Raw genomic sequence first — 20,362 nt, forward strand, 5'->3', positions numbered from 1 at the left:
AGGAGAATCAAAATAAGATACGTGAAGTATGTGAAGGATTGGACCAAAAATTAAATGTGTTGGGAGAGAGAGTTACCGCAGTAGAAGCAGCAGTGGAATCCCTAAGTAAAAAGGTTAGCACGAATCAAAAAGAAATTCGGAAATTAAAAGACAATGAGAAAACAATCAAAGAAAAGCTGGAATCAATGGAAAACCAAGGGAGAAAAAACAACCTTAGAATCTTAAACGTGCCGGAAAATATGGAAGGGTCAGATATTAAATCTTATATTGTCTCTCTCCTGGAAGAGTTTTTCCCGTGGACTAAAAGCTGCAACCTGATGGAGGATATACAGAGGGTCCACAGGGATCCTTTCAGGAAAAGTAAAGAAAAGAAAAATCCAAGGAAAATTCTGGTCAATTTTATGACCTATACTGTAAAAGAAAAGATTCTGAGTGAGGGATTAAAAAATGGAACATTAAACAAAGATAATTGGTCCTTCAGAATACGCTCAGATATATGTAAAGCCACACAAGATAGACAATGGGAGTTGGGACAATATATGCAGGAGTTGAAAACATTAGGGGCAACTGTGCAGATGAAATTCCCAGCAGCATTAAGAATTATGTGGCGGAATAAAATGCATAATATTAGAGAGCCTCAAGAAGTAGAAAACCTCATAATCCAGATAAAAGACCAGATCCAAAGGGAAAAAACAAATTAAGTTAAATATGATATATAAACCTCCAGAAAAACCTAAACTAAAGAGGGAAGGAAAATCTTAATATAAATTAAAATAAGAAAACTGGTGAACTGGAGCTCGAAACGGGTGGAAAATTCCATCCAAAAGAAGAAGGGAGGCTTCCTCGGGAGGGGGAAAACGAGCCCCGTATGAACACTACAATGTAAATAGAAATACACGGGTGGGGAGCAAACTAGGGAAAAAAATTAGAAAAAATATCCTCATAAATCAAAAAATGGAGTCAAGATGGCAAACAAAAAACGCACAAGAGTGCCTTAACACAGCTCTCGCTACAAAACTCTTTAGGAAGAAATGACGAAAGAAAAAAAAGTAAGTGTTTTCTCATGGAATGTTAATGGACTAAGAACCCCCAATAGAAGGAGGAAAATAATGGAATATATAAAGGAGATAGAGAGTGAGATTATTATAATCCAAGAGACTCACCTTGTTAGTAGCGAGTGGGAACAGATAATAAAAGGATTAAACTGGGTAGAGAATTGTGTATATACTACCCAAGACTGTCATGTGAAAGGGGTAGCAATAATCTTAAAAAAATCCTTAAAGGCAAAACTCATAAGCAAGACAGTAGATAATAAAGGAAGATGGGCCATAGCGAAAATAAGAATAGAAGGAAACATACTCAACATAGTAGGATACTATGGCCCAAATTTAGATGACCCTACACCTCTTCAAAACCTATACTCGGAACTCCTATCCACATCTGACCCCATAATCATAGGAGGAGATTATAACATAATACTGGATCCAAAAAAAGATAGATCACCACCAAACAAACATCTCAACCTACCCAAGATGAGGGAATGGCTAAGCATATATAAAAAAAGAGTTAGACTTGGAAGATATGTGGTCACAAAAAGGAGATAAGGTTTATCCTTTCACCTTTCATAACAAAAAATTAGGACACAAATCAAGGATAGATTTTTTTCTTTTAAACAGATCCTTACAAAACATAGTTAGCAGTATTGAACACCTTCCTGCACACTTATCTGACCATTCAGCAGTAAAATTAACTCTACTCATATCCAAAGATATAACTCCTTCTAGATGGACAGTAGATCGATCTTTACTAAACAACCAACAATATATCAATCAGCTAGAAACTGTCTCATTAAACTATTTCGAAGATAATGCAACAGGTACCTCAAGGCAAACAACCTGGGACGCTTATAAAGTAGTGATAAGGGGTAAACTACTTAGCCTAGGAGCACATAAAGCAAAGGTTAAGAAACTAGAAATCAATAAGATGGAACTAGATATCAAAAATGCGGAAATACAACTAGAGAACGTAATTCCCCCAGGAGAAAAAGAAGAATTAGAAAAAAAATATCAGAGATTAAAAGAAATTCTAGCAAATTACTTAGAAAATACTGTGAGAGAAAAATGGGAAAACAGTAAATTAGCAAATTATGAATATGGGGAAGGGTGCGGAAAATTACTAGCATGGAAAACAAAATCCGAACAATCCAGAAATAACATTTCATGTATTCAGATAACAGAACAATCACTGGAAACCTCTGAAGATAATTTAATAAGACAGGAGTTCTCAAAATTTTACTCTGGCATATATAAAGAAGATATAAATCCAACCAAAGAACAAATCGGTAAATATTTGGAAGCTATTTCTCTTCAAAAAATAACAGATGAAGAAAAAACAGAGTTAAATCAAAGGATCAAACCTGAGGAAGTCAAAGAGGTGATAAGCAACCTGAAAAGAGGAAAATCCGCCGGCCCAGATGCCCTTCCAAATGAATTTTACATAGCACTGAATGAACACCTTATAAACAAATTAACAGACTTAATGAACAGCATATATATAGATCATGAAAAAATCCCAGATACCTGGAACGATGCGATAATTAGTATCATTTTAAAACCCGGGAAAAACCCCAAAACATGTGAGTCTTATAGACCAATATCGCTATTAAACTGCGATTATAAAATTTTCACACAAGTTATAGCAAAACGATTAGCAAAAGTTATGCCCGGACTGATTAATTTAGACCAGAAGGGGTTTGTAAAAGGGAGGCAAATTCATGAAATTACTCATGAATTGTTCGCAGCAATTGACATTGCCACCACTAAAAAACTCCCCCTCACTATAATCACTTACGACGCCGCAAAAGCGTTCGATAGGGTAAGTTGGGCTTTTCTAAATGAAGCTATAGGGAAATATGATCTGGGGGAAAATTTCGTTCAAGCGATAAAAGAAATATATAAAAATCCAAGAGCCAAAATATTAGTTAACGGCAATCTAACCAACAACATAAATATACAACGCGGTACAAGACAAGGTTGCCCACTGTCGCCGTTACTCTTTAATCTATACATCGAACCATTGGCTACTTTAATTAGAGAACACCCACAGATTTCTGCTTTTAAATACCAAAACTGGGTAAAGAAAGTAGCATTATATGCTGATGACTTAATGGTTTTCACAACAAACTATGAAGGTGCCTATCAAGCATTAGATGAAATAATGAATGACTTTGGTAAAGTCTCGGGCTATTTAACAAACAAAGAAAAAACTGAAAAAATGAGCTGGAACTGTAACCCAATTTCACCGTACAGTAGGGACAAACTAAAATATCTAGGAATCACCTTGGTAAAAGAAATGGAGAAAGTTCCGCATCTAAACTTAACGATAATTGCTAAAGAAATGAGAAGGCTACTTAAATCATGGTCAGGTTTACCATTAACTTTCCTAGGACGATCCAACATAATAAAAATGTCTATTATCCCAAGATTCACATTCCTTTTCAACACCATACCATTGGAATTTAAAAAAGAACTCATGAAGAAGATTCAGGGCGAAATTGCAAGTTTTATCTGGGCCTCCAAAGGAACGAGAATAGCCTGGAGTAAACTTAGAAGAAAGAAAGATCAAGGAGGAATAGCCAGTCCTGATTTATTTGAATATTACAGATCCTTCCAATTCAAGAATTTTAGATCATTATTGAGGAAATATCAAGAATATCCAAGTTTCTTACAAAATATGACCGAGAAAACTGACCATTACCTGTTTAAATTCGGACACCCGAAATTCTTCAAAAAAATAAAATTGAAGATTCTATGTAACGCTGCTAGACTCTGGTTCCAAATAAGAAGCGCAGTAAAAATCCCGTATTATAGCACAAAAGCACCAATATGGGATTCTCTAGGGTTACCAGAATGTTTAAAAGATTCTTTAGCAGTGCCACTTAAAGTAGCAGGAATAGTATCATGGGGACAATTGCTAAAAGGAAATGAAATAATTCCATGGAATTCGCTATACGAACTTACAGACGGTAAAATATCAAAATTTAAATATTACCAGCTAATAAACTGGGCAAAATCGTTACAGGAGAAAAATACGGGAAACGAGATACTTGAAAACGAAATGACAAGAACCACAGCTATAAAAAAAGAAATATTAAAGTGGTATTGGTCACTTATTGAATCAGGAGAGGAAGACTTTATAATCCCGGAAAAAATGTGGAGGAAAGACATACCTGCCCAAGAGATAGATCTGCAACTGGTATGGCAAGAATCTATGGGAAAATGCTGGTCCTGTATAAAATCAGCACCTTTAAGAAGGAACCATCTGTTTACAGTACACCGTGCTTATTGGACCCCAAAGAAACTGTCTAAATTCAAGGGATCCAATGTTAAGCTATGCCCCAAATGCGGAGAAACAAGAGCGGACGACATCCATATGTTTGAAAAATGCCCCGCAATAACAAAGTACTGGGAGGAGATTGGTAAGACAGTGAATATGATACTAGGAACCAACATAACTGTAAGTACTACTCTCATATTCTTTGGGGTACAAAGCAGCATAGATGCTGATAGTAATAAATTAAATAAAAAACAGGAAAGTTTACTTTTTGTATTAATATTATTAGCCCGGAGAGAAATCTGCATTAATTGGGTTAAATCGGTTGCCCCAAGTTATACAAATTGGTTAAATTATGTCATTAAAATTAACAACTTCGATAGAAACATGGGATATACGAAGAGAACACATTTTTGGGAAATTTGGGAGCAATATTTTCAAAGTAACTAAAATCTTCTAATAGGTCATGAATAATAAATCCAATGATTAACGCGATAACCTTTAATACCAGGCAGAAATGGTTCTGCCGAGTAGTCAAGCTGGCTAGCTCACACCTCACTAACCAATGGTATTATTGGAAAGGATAAAGGGTAAGTGGAGAAAAAATTGATGAATCTAAACAGTGAAAGGGATACTCCCCAAAAAAGACAATTCCGGAAAGCGATGGGGCTGTGAAGGCAAAGTTTCCTAAAAAGATCATCAGTTTCTCCAGAAACCTCCTTATCTATACAATCGCAAAATGAGGATAGAAAGAAATTTTTAAAAATTTTTTTAAAAAAACAAAAGCGGGAGCAGTGATCTCACTAGTACCCTCCCGCTACCGGGGCAGGTTGAGGAGACTGCCAGGGCTGGTTGCTCTTCCCAGTCCGGCCGTGCAAGCAACACTTGAAAAACTGGCACTCATGTCCTAGTCACTAGCAAGTTGGAATATGGGAACACCCTCTAAGCTGGGATCACCAAGCAACTCACTAGAAGACTACAAACCATACAGAACTTGGCAGCCAGACTGATCCTCAACACCCCACACAGAAATGTTATCATATCACACCTGAGGGAGCTCCACTGGCTCCCAATACAAATGCACTCAATTCAAACTCTTCACACACATTCAAGGCACTAGGCAACCCAGGTTCCATCTACCAAAATAGTTGCATCTCCTTTCATCATCAGATCAAGAGGACAGGCATTTTCTTACATTGCTCCTAAAGTGTGGAACAGCCTCCCACCCAACATAAGAACATCCTCCTCTCCTTGAAATCTGCAAAAATCTGAAGACCTGGCTTTTCAATGAACCAACCTACCATACACAGGGCTAGGTGTGCGCACAGACACATACATGCTCAGTGCCAGGATAGACGTGCGTGTGATAGTGCACTTTATCAATACACATAACAATATAAAGTCCTTAATGAAGAAAATAACTGCAGCTGGGTCAATGCTTTAGAGAACCAGCTTGGAGAAATGTTTGTCAACATTCACTCCAATCGAACAGACATTGCAAACTTTCATTCACATCTTGACCACTCACAGAGCCGCATCTATGCCCTAGAAGAGTCATTTGGCAGTATACCAGATTGGGTAAAACAGGTTTGACAACTCTGCCAAATACTTACAAATCTAGAAGATAGATCAAGATGGGACAATGTCTGATTTTGTGAAATACTCAAGTGCTTTTAAAGGGGTGCAATAGAAGAATTCCCAGCTACATTACTACCCATTGTCCTGGTAATCTCCTATCACCCAGGTCGGAATTCCAAAGGGTCCATCTCATTAAACCTAGAGATATAGACAAAACCAACTGACTTTGCTCAGTTATCGCCTAATTCCTCAACCACAACCAGGCCCTAAAAATTATTATAGCAGCAAAATAAAAGCAACCTATATATTTATGACAGCAAAATATACATTTCATTTGAATTTTTCCTTGATACAAATATAAAACAAAATAAATTCCTGGGCCTAACACCACACTTGCAATGGAGAGAAATCGAGTTTGGATTGCTCAATCTGGTGTGTATGCTCATACAGATGACAACAATACCATGGAATTTACAGGATCTGATGGACTGGAACAATTTCTAGATACCTTGAAACCAATGCAAATGGATACCCAAATGCACTTAAACACCCGAAAACTAGACAGAAGTGACCAACTACCTCCAACAATGCAGCATTGTCAAAAGCAGAAGAGAAAAAAATCCGACCCTTAGGTAATGAAGGATTGGACAAAGTGATTGAGACCCTAAACTGCGACAGGGACACATCCAGATGCCCTTGTAGGCTAATCCCATCAGCAAATCTCACACAAATTATTATATGACAATTGTTTTGAAGGAGAAATACTAGAGGGACAAATGGTAAGAAGTATAACATTAATCTTACCAAATTGTTGTTTTACTGAAGCCCAATGTACATAACCCACGTATCAACAAGCATTGTCTGTTTCTTCACCTGTCTGTCCAGTTTAGTTGGAAATGCTACCAACAAGAATTTCTCTGCTTCCAACACAATTTATTCACACCACCATTTAGTCCATAAAAAGTGCTTATACGTTCAAACACTAGACCCCTTGACATAATAGCAAATAGAAACTCATTGCCCCCATGAACATACCTCTACCTCATGCACCACCGACCTGCTGACTGGCACTGAGCAGAAGTAGGGCTCCTGTTTACTTTTAAAACCCTTCCATTCCGCATTTTAGGATCAGACTTAAATAACAGCTTGACATCGACACAGAATCATCTGTCAAATGAAACAATGTAAGTATTACAGTTTAGACTATCAGCAAACAATTGAAAAACACATTGTTTGTGTCCCTTTCTCCTTTCCTTCCCCCTGACCAACCCCCAGCAATTACTAATCAGGAGTAAATTAAATTACCTACCTCTTAAATCACTCATGATTAGCTTGATCTTCCCAGAGTCGATATGGAACTAAGGGCCAGATGTCGGTTATCCTAATTTACCGATTCTAAAGTACCGAATTTTAACAATTCGGTATTTTAGAATCGGTAAATGCTATGTAGGAAAAAAAATCGGTAAGTATATTTACCTAATCGGTATTTACCGATTCGGTAATTCCCATTCATTCCTTTGGCCTGGAGGCTCATAGGAATGAATGGGATTTACCGAATCGGTAAATACCTATTCGGTAATGGGGGAACACATTCAAGGGTGGCAGGGTGTCACATTGACACCCTGTTGCACCCCTGAATCGTGCATGTGTGCACATGTGGCACACATACATGCCCTAAGGGCATGTATGTCTGCCACATGGCACTTTTGGAAATGCACAAAAATGCTTTTCCAAAGGTTTTTGATATTTGGTAAATACCGAATCCTTAGCTATGCAATTCACTCATTTGAGGGCTCCCTGCATTGCAGATTCGGTAATTTACCGATTCGGTATTTTAAGGATACGATAATTTACTGATTCCTTAAAATACCGATTCGGTAAATTACCGAATCTGTAAATTGGCCACCTACATCTCAAAAGCCTAATACCGGTCGGTAACGGCCGAAATTCGTTAATTTCGGCCGTTACCGACCGGTATTAGGCTACCTCCATCTGGCCCTAAGCTCTTAGTCTATCCTACATCTACGTTAGACCACAACCACCACTAAAGGATGCTACCTCATTACGAATTGATAGGCACAGCACCATTCTCTTACAAGCCCAATATGTCCTAGATTATCGGGTATAAGTCTTCACCTGAGAATTCTATTTTACTGCTAAGGACTGTGGTTATAAGGAAATGGGGCAGATTTGGTAGCATTTCATGCAACACAGCACAGAAACCATAGTTGCTGCGCTGTCTGAAAGGGAGAGCGCACAACAGTACTATACTTACTAAGATGTGGTTCTGTTTTCCTCTCTCCATGCGCTACTCTGCTTTAGGCTGCCATTCACCGATGCACATATTCTTGAAGAATAATTGGCTAGATATACGCAGCTAATTTCTCATGTGCCACCTTCTAATTAATTGTGAATTATCTCCTGTGTGAATCTGGCCCTAAGCTAAAAATTGTAGAAGGAGTCTGCAATCTAGCACTAAACCTAGTTCTTAAAAGAACATGTCCACCTCAAAAAGGCATATTTACTGATAAGGCACACCGAAAGAAAATTGTACAAATTATGAATTTGACTAAAAAGGAATACACTTTACTTCCTAGTGTACACAGCTCAATTTGCATAATAGTATATGGTTCAACATCCAGAAAAGTACTCTCCCAAAATCGAATTCTGTGTGAACCTGGAAAGTGGGATATCAGCCCAAACACCCACAATACTGAACGTGTCCATCAACAGGATATGACCCCAATTAAAACATGATGCATTAATTTTTTTGGGTTCAAATTACCAGAAGACTTTGTGCCACTTGAAAACGTTTGTTGAAGAAAATGAGGGCTCTGTCGGCTTTGGGCAGTGGGCAAAGCCTCTTCAAGAGGTATACATATAGCCTAGAAAAAAGCCATAGAGGAACAAGCAATACTTAATTAATATTAGAACATTGGAATGTTGGGAGCTCCATTGAAGACAATGAAGTGGCTTAGTGCTTATAATGGCTGGTGTAAGCCTTCTGTTTCAACATTCCAATGATTGTCTTTCTATTTCTACATTTTTTAATTTAGACTTTTCTACCCTCAGAGGGGTTTGAACGTTCTATTAGTCTCATAGCCTTTCTACTTCGGGCAATACTGGTTGCTAAAGGCCTTTTCCCTTGATGTAGGCCCTTGCCTGCAGCTCAGGCCTTTTAACTAGGCCTCAGGGCTTTTAACAACCAGTATAGCCCTCGGCAGCGGGCTAAAAGGCTATATTATATAAATATTAAAGATATCACACAACAATACAATGCCCACTAAAATCTACAAGTTACTTCCAAGTAACAAGAAAAAACTCATAATTGGGTGGTATTCATCACACCTAATAAATTCCGAATCAGCGGAGCCACATTTATCAGCTTTTATAATATCGCACCAATTACTAGCCCACTTTAAGGACACTGACTTGATTATCAATATGTGAACTGCCTCATCACGTAACAGGTAAGGCTGTGCAGTTTTTTTTAGTGACCTGCCCAGAAAGCATGCCTCCCATTGCCAGCTGTGTATAAGGATAAGTGATAAGAAATGGCATCAGGCTGCTTGCTTTAGCCTGCATTTCATCTACTGTGCCTCAGAAACGTCTACAAAGGGCTGATAAAAGACGCATGGGGGTTTATTTTGCTGCTATTGCTTCTGGATATTTATGTGGCACCCCACTGTAACATAGGTTGCCTTGCAGTGCTCGACCGTGACTGTGTTGTTGCTTGCTTGAACATGCGAGCATGGGTGGAAATGTTTATGGATGGAGCATGGCCTAAGAAGAAAGGGTTTGGTGGCACGGGTGAGGATCTGAAGAACTGTGTACATTGGCGGGGAGCTTAAGCATGCTTTGGTGGCAGCTCTGTCATTACAGAATGCATTAAAAATAAACAAACAACGCTTGCACAAATACCGAGCACTAGAAGGCTCTTTTGTAGGTTTGGCTAGACAGTGCAGCTGTCGGCAGACCTTCTGTGATCAACAGAAAAAAAGCTTTAAGAAGCACTACTGAAAGAGTAGAATTGACTGCCGCCCCCCACATATTGTCCTTCCTCCCAAATGGATTTGACTGGGCAGAAGTTGTGTGCATCTGTGAAAAAGAGTGCGTGTATTGCACAGATTGTGTTAAATACGGCCTGACCTAGTTATGGTGACAAGTCAGTGATCAAAGCTGCAGGCCAGGTTGATGCACTAGGAAAAGGTATGTGTGATGCCATAGGTCCGATCTGTTTATTAGGAAAATATATATTTTTAAATATATTGTAAAAATCGTATGTTGTAGCCAATAGGCCTTCATGGGTGCATATCTATTACACTGTGATAAGCCTGCAGATATTATTTCAGATGGATCCACAAAAAATATCTCTTAGTAGGTGAGGGTTTTAGTTGCCATCTCTGACTAATCCTGTTTAACTTAAAAATACTTGCATTAGTCTGCCTAAGAAGTAGTTTCATTGCTCATAACTGATAGAGAAAGTGTTAATGTAGACCCCAGGTCAATACAGTATGAAGGGGCCCAGCGTGGTGCAACCCCATGTCAAATCCAGTAGGAAGTGGCTTCACATTGAGAACTCTGACAAATATTACAGGAAGTGGTTTTATAAAGAACTGATTGCCATATGCCATTGCTTTTCATTAAGAACTTGAAGGCCAATAAAATAGGAAGGAGTTTTGCATTATGAACTCCTTGAAAATCTTCATAGGCAGGGGCTTTACATTAAGAACCTCTGATAAACTCAATAGGAAGGGGTTTCACATTGTCAAGTCTCTGACATTTGCAGAAGCATGAGGATACCCCTTTTAGGTCTGGCCACAGTACATGCTCGATGTTGTCAGGAGATTTAATGTATACTTTGGGTCTGCCCAAATTGTTTGATGGGGCTTCTAGGCAGAGAAGGCTTGATCCTGTTTACGTTCAAGTTAAAGCCAACCGGCTTGCTTTATTGGTTACAAAGGGTGGTGATTAAGGCAGTAGGCCTTTCATTTTACATAGCAAACAGTTTGGCAATATTTGTAGATTTAACTTTTTTGACTGAGAAACGCCTGATATTTTCCAATAGATCCATATTAGATTAGAGACCGCTGAAGCGCCAATTGACACAACATCACTCAAAGATAAAGGGACCAAACTATATTTGCAGGGTTATTTTCCCCCTGTGATTTTTAGGGTATGTGTTTTGCTCTCTGGTTAATCTACGAGGCCCCTGTGGGAGTGATTTCAATTTGTCATTCCACATGAAATCTTGTAAATATTTGTCATTTTGATTATAGTATTTAGTTGTGTCTGCAGTAAAATCTGCTCCCTTTTTAAAGAAAATTCACTGGTTAGAAACTGAATTATTGAATGTTGCTGTTGCAGTGTTCTGAGTTTCTAGTTCACAGCACCTCCCCAAGTCATCCCTGTACTGCTCTGCGTTTGTACTCTTTCAGGCAAGTGTTAAAAGGGGCGCTTGGTCCAGTGTGAGGGCTTGAGATATGGCAATCCCAGGACACTAGAGATTAAAGACTCCCATTAACAGAATTGATAGTAACATTCTGACTGTCTTGGAACCTCCTGGTCCTGATTTTTCGGATACAATAGGGAGAATGGGAACTTTCTAACAAATACAAAAGGACAAGGTTTTACATTGTGAATGCCACAACAAATACGACTGGAATGGGATTTACACTTTAAAGTATGTGACAAATACAATTAAAAAAAGCAATATGAAAAAGTTTAGACCATAGGCCCCATTTTAGGTCAGGCTACAGTAACTGCTTAGGGATTGCTAAGGGAGACTTGATGCTCGTGTCAATGTATACTTTGGCTCTGCCTAAAATGTTGGATGTATTTTTTCTACACAGAGATCACATGCTTATGTTCTTGTTAAAACCAATAGGTTTACTTTATTATTTTTCTAAATGTGACGAAGAAAGTAGTAGAGCTCTCTTTTTAAATTGTGGATGATTTGACAAAGCCTGGTGACCTAACGTTGCTGATCATGAAAAGCTTTATTAGTCGCAATAGGTGCATATAGCCTAGGGTTAAAGCCTGTTGGTGGACATATATTGTCACGTTGGACCACACAGATAATTGGAACACATTACATGTACTGGATTAGATACCCCTGGGATATTTGTATGGGAAATTATTTTCACCCTAAAATTCTGTGAGGCCATTTTAAGAGAGGTTTTAATTTGCAACAGGATTTGAAACCTTTTTAAATGATCTTAATTTCTGTGTAATATTGTCTGTTCATTGCAGTACTATACCTTTTTGAAAAGCATTGGCTATTCATTTATTTATTTTGGTGAGTTTGCTGAATTTAATTTTCTATCACTTCCCTGACTCCGCCTAGGGCAGCTTTGCTTGATTATCCTTAGATTCAATCGCAAAAAGTGCCCGTGGTCCCCAGTTTGAGGAATGGAGAGGAGAGGAGAGGCACAGAGGCTTCAGGATACCAAAGGAGAAATAACCCCATTTACACAATCGAGGCCCACTAACTCCCAAATCTGATGTCTCAAATACAAAACAAATGGGGTTTACGTTGTGAACTCTCAAATAAATAGAGTAGGAGGGGATTTCACACTGCCAGCTCCCTGGCAGGCATCATAGGAGATGTTTTCTTATTGTGAACTCTGGGACACATACAATAGGGAGGGGGTTTACACTTTGAGCTCTCACAGCTTCAGTAGGAATGAATTTTACTATGTGAACCCTCTGATAAACTTTACAGGAAGGGTCCTTACATTATCAAATCAACGACAAAAACAATAAGAAAGGGGCTTCATACTGCTAACTCTCTATCAAATAAGATAGGAATTTGTATTACAATTTGCATTCTGATAAATGCGGCAGAAAGTAGTTTTAATTGATGGAAAATATAATAGGAACAGGATTGTACACGGAGAACTATAGGTCATATACCTTAATAAGTGGCTTTACGTGACATACAAAATTGGAAGGAGGTTTATATTGAAAACTCTCTGACAAATAGAATGTGAAGGGGTTTAATGCACGTCCTTTTTCTTGTTCTGGCACAGGAAAATGCCAGATACTTCCTGAGGGAGATTTTAGGTTTAATTCAATGCACACTTTGAGTTGTCCTAAAATGTTGACAATTCTTTAGAATGTGCGAATTGCACCATGGTTGTTCAATGATGCCTCAAAAGGAGAGATTTCAATTTGTAAAACCATTTGAAATCTTGAAAATATTTGTCATTTTGATACAGTATTGAAGTGCTTTCCTTTCTATACCTGACTCTTCCCTTAAACTCCGGGGGCCTCATTTATGAAAAGTGACGCATCGCTGCGTGAAAACAGCGATGCGTCACTTTTCACTGCGCACTCCTTGCGACACCAATGATGCGTCATATTTAATGTATGACGCATCATGTCGCAAGGACTTACAGATACGTCAGTATTTCTGACGTATCTGTAAGCGCAAAAGTGACGCATTGCTGGAGTGTGTCACAAAAGTGACGCAACTCCAGCAATGCGTCCATTCACATGGGGAAAGCCCCATGTGAAAGGGCTTGCGTCAGTCTTATGCCTGCTGTGAGGCAGGCGCAAGATTTTGACGCAACAGCGTCCTAAAAGTGACGCAGTGAAATCTCATAGATTTCACTGCGTCACTATTACGAGGCTTTTTGCGGGGGAACGCCCCCTCTGCATACATTATACCTGACGCAGGTATAATGTGGCGCAGGGGTTTAAAAAGTGACGCATCTACCTAGATGCGTCACTTTTTAAATATGGCGCAACAAGGCGCATATTTTACGCCGCTGGTGCGTCACAAAAAGTGACGCACCGGCGGCGCAAAACTGACGCAAGGCCTCATAAATGAGGGCCCAGGAATGTGTTGCTTCAGTGACAGGTTGGATGACTAATAACATTAGGAAGTTGAATGCAGATAAAATGGAGGTGTTGGTTCTGGACATTTTAACATGGACCTGCTTTGCTAGTCACTGCAAGCTCCACCTACTATGGTGCTTTCTGGACGGGGAAAACACTAGTGCTCTCTACCCCTCTCCCCCCCCCCTTGCTTAATACTGTCGGGAATGGGTGAAAAACGGAGGTAGCAGTAGCGCTCACTTATGCTGGTATTGAATAAGAACTTGAAACTTAACGTTTTTTTTGGACAAGACGAAGCTCGGAAGTATGGACCAGCTTCCCATTTCCGCCTTCACTCACGGCCTCTCCTTGCCGCAGCGGTGGGAAGCCGCAGCCGTGGAGTTAAGGCACGGCCGCTGTCGGGAATGGGTGAAAAACGGAGGTAGCAGTAGCGCTCACTTATGCTGGTATTGAATAAGAACTTGAAACTTAACGTTTTTTTTGGACAAGACGAAGCTCGGAAGTGTGGACCAGCTTCCCATTTCCGCCTTCACTCACGGCCTCTCCTTGCCGCAGCGGTGGGAAGCCGCAGCCGTGGAGTTAAGGCACGGCCGCAGGGCAGCGGCTCGCTGTCACCTTCGGGGGGGGCGTCGGCGGCATCGATGTAGGCGGTAAGGACTGCGACAAGGCAGTGGGAGTCGGTGCCTTATTTTCAGTAAGCAGTACAAAAGGGGGTGGTGATGGATGCTTTGTTCGTCCTAAGTTGGCAGGGTATGCTCAGACGTGAGTCCCTTGCTCACTTGGCCACTGGATTCAAGATAGCCTGGCTGGTGAGGATTATGAATCCGAAACCGGTCCCGGGATGCTTGTTTCCGGTCCAGGGAAGACATGGCTTGGCAGTTGGGGCTGGACTGTTCCCATGAGGCACAGGGTCAGACTGATTTCCATATGGCCATGTCTGATCTGGGGTGGCTGAGTGAGCTAAAGAATGGTGATGGATTAAACCCAGATCAGTTGACTGGGGGTGAGTATTTGATTTTTTCAAACGCTCCGTCCATCATCCCCTTTTGTATCGCCTTATTTTCAGTAAGAGCAGCGGCGGCACCAGTGGTTTCACCGGTTGATGCAGTGTGTTTAGCCTCGGCAGCACCCCTAGTGGATCCAGCGGAGGGTGATCCTGCCATCAACAGTGATGTTAGCAATGTGAACTGCCATAAGGAGCTAGTTGGGGGGTCAGGAGAGGTTGGTGCCATGGCGATTAAAGAAGGGTGCAAGATTGAATGGGCTGACTACTCCGATACTAAATCTAAGGGCTCTAATTTAACGAATAAAAATAATAATAAAGCTGCTAAAAGTAAATCCAAAAGAGGCAAGGGGTCCAAGGGCAATCAGTGTTCTCAGGTTCAGAGGACAGAGAAGGAAAGCGACCATAAAATTTATAGAGGGTCCTTAGTCGGCTCAGGAGTTGCTGCAGTAAGTGAAGTGACACTGCTGTTTCAAAATAAGGAAGGCGCTGCAAGATTAAATAGGCTTACAAGAGCCCCTGCTAAGAAAGGGCTAGGTGACATCAAACCCCCCCGTATTACCCCCTCTCTGCGCTCATACTTCAAGGTGTTGCCTCAGGTCTTAAATATCCAGAAACCTCAGCAATTCCAGCAGAGTGGTTATTTGGCCCAAACTAATAGCAACTCAGCTCTGTTTGCAGATAAAGTGGAAAAAGCAGAGAGCGTAACAGCGGAGGCAGCCACAACAGTTGAGACAGCCGAGCTGGTTGAGGCAACTAGCCCCTTGCGGGCACAAGAGCAGGGACTAGATAGTCACACTAGTCTAGTTATTAACACCATCAGTGGTGCAGCAATTCATCCCCGATGCTGCACTCCCTTGAAACCCATTGTTCATGACGAGCTGAGATCGTCATGAGCACACGAGCAGTGTACTGCATGACGAGCTGAGCTCGTCATGAGCATGGAAGGGGTTAAGGCCCCTACCACTGTATTGCCCTTGGGTGTGGCCGCAATTCTGTCTCTGGTCCAGGATGTGACACATGAGCCAGATAGGGATCCAATGCTTTCAACAGTGAATGCGGGCAGGTTTGGGGGCTCCTCGATCGAGTCACTGTTGAATTCCCTAAAAGCTGATATAAAGCAGGGGTTTAAGGTCCCAACAGATAACCTAGTGGAGATCATCCGGGCCACCTGCGAGGTTCTGGAATGGAAGGTAGATTGGTTGAGTGAAAGAACAGAGTCCCTTGAAGGCTCCGTGGAAGTGCTAAGGGCCAATCTGGGCTCTGCCCAAGTAAAAATTCAAAACCTGCAAAGAGAAGGAGATATGATTCGGGAGAGGGTTGAGTCATTGGAGAATTTTTCTAGAAGAAACAATCTCCGACTTCTGAAAGTCACTAAGGGCAAAGAGGGGAGTGACATTAAGTCTTATGCCATAAAACTACTTAAAGACACACTAAAGTTAGAGGAGATGTCGGATACCCTGGAGAGGGACATCCAAAGGATACATAGGGATCCCTTCCGCTTAAAGCCTGGTAGGGCAAAGCCCAGAAAAATCTTGGTAAATTTCTTAACCTACTCACTAAAAGAAAAAATTCTAAATCTGGCACTAAAAGATAAGACTCTTAAAGGCTCGGACTTCTCGTTTGAAATCCGCTCGGATATATCGAAGCCCTCCTTGGACCGACAGTGGGAGTTGGGACAGAGGATGGAAAAATTCCGGGCCTTGGGTGCGACAGTACAGATGAGGTTTCCTGCCTTCTTGCGAGTTATGTTTAATAACAAGATGCACAACCTTAGATCCCCTCACGAGGCCGACGAGATGCTGGAGTCATTAAGAGATCTTGCACGGGGAGAGATAGGGAGCCTTTAGGGGGTGGGAGTTGATTCTACTGGCTATAAGTATAGCCCCCACTGTTAGCTAGGACGACTTTTATTATACTGATTGAGTAGTGGAAATTTAGTTTGGAATGAAAAAAAAAATAGAAATGCAAACAGTTTATAACAAAGTTGCAAAATATATCTATATATATATATATAAAAAAATGAAGAAAAATAAAAAAAGAAAACATTTTTTTAAATAATAATAAAAAGGGGGTAGCCTGCAAAGCAACTGGGGGTTCTGGTAAAGGGGCACAGATGGTATTTAAAGGGCAAATAGGATAGAATGGAATCACCCATGTACTATGTATCTCGCAGTCTAAAGTTGCAGGGGTGTGTGGAGGAGGGTGAGGGTGTTAGAGGGTGCAAAACTGGAGATACATCAGTCCAGTGTAGGTAGGGTGGGGTTTTCCAGGGGGGGAGGGTGGGTGTTGCACGGGGTGGCAGGAATAAAATTGTTAAAAATCCTCATGGGGCTGAGCCGGCGCACTTTCTTAACAAATTTAGCTTTAATCACCAATTGATATTCCTAATCTTTGGCTTCAAGAGAGAGGTAGGAGGACACAACAATAGAGACATAGGGTGTCCAGTGGACGTAACGGGGGGATGTGACAGCTTGACGTAATGACAAAGATGCAGTTTGTATCCTGGAATGAAAATGGCCTGCGCACGAGGGGTAGGAGAGAAAAAATTTCAATACTTGAGAGATTCCCCGGCGCAGGTCAATGTCATTCAGGAGTCCATCCCCTCAAAGCTGAAACAATTGATTTTCTAAAAAAAGAAAAATGGATTGATAGCTTTTTGAGTACTGACCAATCAGCTAATATCAGGGGAGTACTTTTTATCTGTAAGAAGCAGGCCAAAGCTCAAATAGTGGAGCATTGGGAGGATAAAAGTGGGAGGTGGCTTATGCTAAAAGTTGTGCTAGATGGCCACCCTAACACCCTTGTCAATTATTATGGCCCTAACCAGGACGACCCTTCCTATTTGTACAGCATACGGGACCGCTTAGTCGCCTTAAATGACCCGGTAATATGGCTAGGTGATTTTAATATTGTTTTGGACCCAAAACTGGATAAATCTGCAAATTCCAGGGCTTGTGTTTTTTCTAAATCCAGGCAAGAGCTCTTAACAATCATGTCACAGTTAGGCTTGGCAGATATATGGAGGGAAAGGGCAGGGTTAAAGCTGGGCGTTTCATTTCGAAACCTAAAATACAAACATCTTTCAAGAATAGATTACACTCTGTTCAGCTTCAGCCTCAAAGATTTTTTGATTGACATTTCTTACCTTCCCTCTCACCTTTCTGATCACTCAGCCATTTTATTCACTCTAAAAATAGGCCATCAAAAATCTCAAGCCTCTTGGTCATTTGACCGTACCATCCTATTAGGAGATGAGGAGGTCACCTTCCTTAGGACAAAAACCCAACACTTCTTGGAGGCCAATTTAGGTACAGCTGCTATCCCAATTATGTGGGATGCACTGAAAGCCTTTTGGAGGGGGTGTATTACGAGTCGATCTTTATATAGAATAAAGAAATACAAAGAAAGTATTGAGAACCTGGAAGCAGAAATGAAGGGCATTGAAAATAATCTGGGCGCCCATATGGGCACAGATGGGGACCGCGAAAGATTGGGTTCATTAAAATCTCAATTAGAAAGCTTATTACAGATTAGGGTGGCTAAAAGGTGGGAGGCGAGTAAGAACGCCCATTTCAAGTTTGGTGAGGCGGGTGGTAAAATTCTCGCCTGGAAAACCAAGGCCAACCAAGCAAGAAACTACATCAGGGAGATCATGGTGGAGGGGGAAGCAGTCCCACGGCTTACTAAATCAGAAATTGGGGGTGCTTTTCAGGACTTCTTTCAGGCCATATATAAAGAGGATATCTGTGAAGACACAGTAGCAAGGGAGGCCTGGCATAACTCTATTTCCACCCCAAAGCTGTCAATGGAGCAGAGTAAGACTTTGGAAAGAGAGATCTTTGTTGAAGAAATTGGTAGGGTACTGGGGCATGCATGGCGTGGTAAGGCAGCAGGCCCAGATGGGCTACCAGGGGAACTTTACAGGGCCCTCAGCGGGGAGATTGCACCGGTTCTGACATCTGTCTTTAACAGCATTCTCCTGGGGGGTTCGGACCCTCCAAAGTCCTGGAACGATGCAACGGTTGTTTTAATACCTAAACCAGGCAAAGACTTGAGAGAATGTGGGTCATATCGTCCCATTTCGCTTCTCAACAGCGATTACAAAAATCTTTACAGCTATCATGGCGGCTAGGTTGGGGGCTGTGGCAAGCTCAATCATACATGAAGACCAAAAGCACTTTGTCAAAGGTAGACATTTAGCAGACCTCACTCAAGATCTAGTTGGGGTTATTGGCATCCCTACCACCTTTTCTCTTTCTTTGGCTGCCTTTACGCTGGATGCGACTAAGGCCTTTGATTGGGTCAATTGGGCCTTTTTGCCTGCAGTTATGAGGAAATTCAATCTACCTCTAAACTTTTGCCGCATGATATCGCTTATATACAAATCTCTGATGGCCAGGCTTTCTGTAAATAACTTTTAGACAGAACCCTTTAGTATTTCAAGAGGTACTAGGCAGGGCTGCCCGCTTTCCCCCCTCCTCTTTAACCTCTATATCGAGCCCTTTGCTCAGATTCTTAGAGAGGAGGCTAATATACCATCATTTAGCTTTGGTGGATGGGATAAGCGGTAGCTCTATACGCTGATGATATCCTCATTATGACATCTAATTTAGATCTAGCTCTACCCATAGTGATTAAGAGGGCAGAGAAGTTCAGTAAGATTTCCAGGAATGAGATAAACTCGGATAAAACGGAAATCATGGCCTGGAATACCACTAGTTCTCTTGTGGAGACTGTGTCCTCTATGCGCTATTTAGGCATTAGAATAATTCAAGAGGTTAGTAAGGTCGCTGCTCAAAATTTGGAGCGAGTACATAAAGAATGCCGGAAACAGCTTAAGGCATGGGGCCATCTCCCTCTATCTATCTTTGGAAGGACAAACTTAGTCAAAATGTCCATCCTGCCTAAATACACTTTCCTGTTCAACTCCATCCCGATGGCCTTTGACAGTAAGCAGATAGCTAAATGTCAACAAGATATTAACTCCTTCATCTGGAGGTATGGAGCTACCCGTCTGCCTTGGAAAAAGTTGAGGAGGAGGAGACAAAAAGCAGGACTAATGTTACCAGACTTGCAGTACTACGCCTGGAGGTAACATACCCTTGTAATTTCGCCATCGGGCGAGCCGTGAGGGAAACGGCAGCAGCGCTCCTCTCCACCAGACGCCGGGAGGCACACGGAGGAACAGAACCACACTCCCCAGCAGCCTCTGGGGCGGCAGCGCGCCCGTGACATGCCAGGAGCGCCCGGAGGCGCTAGAAAAAGCCTGACCCCCGGGAGCCAAGGGGGAACACCAGGAGGTAACATACCCTTGTAATTTCGCCATCGGGCGAGCCGTGAGGGAAACGGCAGCAGCGCTCCTCTCCACCAGACGCCGGGAGGCACACGGAGGAACAGAACCACACTCCCCAGCAGCCTCTGGGGCGGCAGCGCGCCCGTGATGCGCCAGGAGAGCCCGGAGGCGCTAGAAAAAGCCTGACCCCCGGAAGCCAAGGAGGAACACCAGGAGGTAACATACCCTTGTAATTTCGCCATCGGGCGAGCCGTGAGGGAAACGGCAGCAGCGCTCCTCTCCACCAGACGCCGGGAGGCACACGGAGGAAC

Source organism: Lissotriton vulgaris, chromosome 5 (genome assembly GCF_964263255.1).
Source record: "Lissotriton vulgaris chromosome 5, aLisVul1.2, whole genome shotgun sequence".
Taxonomy (NCBI): domain Eukaryota; kingdom Metazoa; phylum Chordata; class Amphibia; order Caudata; family Salamandridae; genus Lissotriton; species Lissotriton vulgaris.